Below are 1,230 nucleotides of genomic sequence, written 5' to 3'. Positions count from 1 at the left end.
AGCCCAAAACGGACAAACCAATTAACCAATTCATTTTTACTTGACTACACCTGGTGGGAATTTGTGTGTGTGATTGTGTCTTTAGGGTGAGAGGTCAGACGGGGTCCTTTTTCTTTGTGCAATAAATGAATTTGTCCACAAGCCTTTTTTATTGAAACAACAAACCAACAACATGCGCAATTCCTGCTCTGACAGTCCAAACTGGTCGATTCCTAAAAGAGACTCAAACTTCCCCTCACTCCAGCAAGAAAAGCAGGAGAGGGGAGGAGGAAGAATGAGCTGTGTGTGTGTGTGTGTGTGTGTGTGTGTGTGTGTGTGGGGCGCGAGGTAGCCTCATGGGGTTACACCCACTTAAAACACAGGGAGTGAGGGGTTGCTGGAAATGGGGCGCCTCTGCTACACCGTATGTAGAAATATAAATATATATACAAATCAAGCCGGTTTCCAGCTAAAAATAGTCATCTTACCGACAAAACAATGTCTAGACTGCTATTTCTGATTAAATTATAAATGTTATCTTCAAAGTTGAAAAAACTGCTTATTTTATCAAAAATAAAGAGACATTTAGGTAAGTGACCCAAACTATTTGAACGGTAAGTGTATGTAAAAGGAAACTTAAGAAGAACATCTAACCTGCAATCCAAATAAATTTAAAAACACTGATATTTAAATAAAATATTCTACAATTCTAATTGAAAAAATGTAGAGAGAGTACGAAATGAAGGACTAAACTCGAGATTGCGATGAAGTTTCAGTTATAAGAGACGCAACAACTGAGGAGTAATAACCACGACTGGAAATTTCAACTATTCCCAAGTGTATGAACCAATTGGAAAGCTATTTGTTAATCATCAGCTAAGATAGCTTTGCTGATTGAATACGTTTGTATGGGAGACAACCAAATAAGAAGAATAACATTTCCCTGTAGGAGAGATTTGAGACTGACTTCACAAAGGAACAATGACAAACCAACAAAGCGGACGCACGCTGGTCAGTGGTCATTAAACTACATCGAGTCTGTGTTTAGTCCAAAACAAAAAAAAAAATGTGAACCAAAGCGTCCACCATCATTCAAATGTTTAGATTAATAAAGTAACCACACATACACTGCTGAGATCTCGAGCTTAATATAGGCTGAGTTCTAATGCGACAACCTACCAAACGCAACAACGTCGACACGTACATCTGACACACGTTTAATGAACACCCAATCGTGAGTTCTCGTGTCCA

The sequence above is a fragment of the Morone saxatilis genome, unplaced genomic scaffold, assembly GCF_004916995.1.
Source record: "Morone saxatilis isolate NCDOM2014 unplaced genomic scaffold, NCSU_SB_2.0 Contig11, whole genome shotgun sequence".
Lineage (NCBI taxonomy): Eukaryota > Metazoa > Chordata > Actinopteri > Moronidae > Morone > Morone saxatilis.
Note: the sequence above shows the minus strand (reverse complement) of the source record.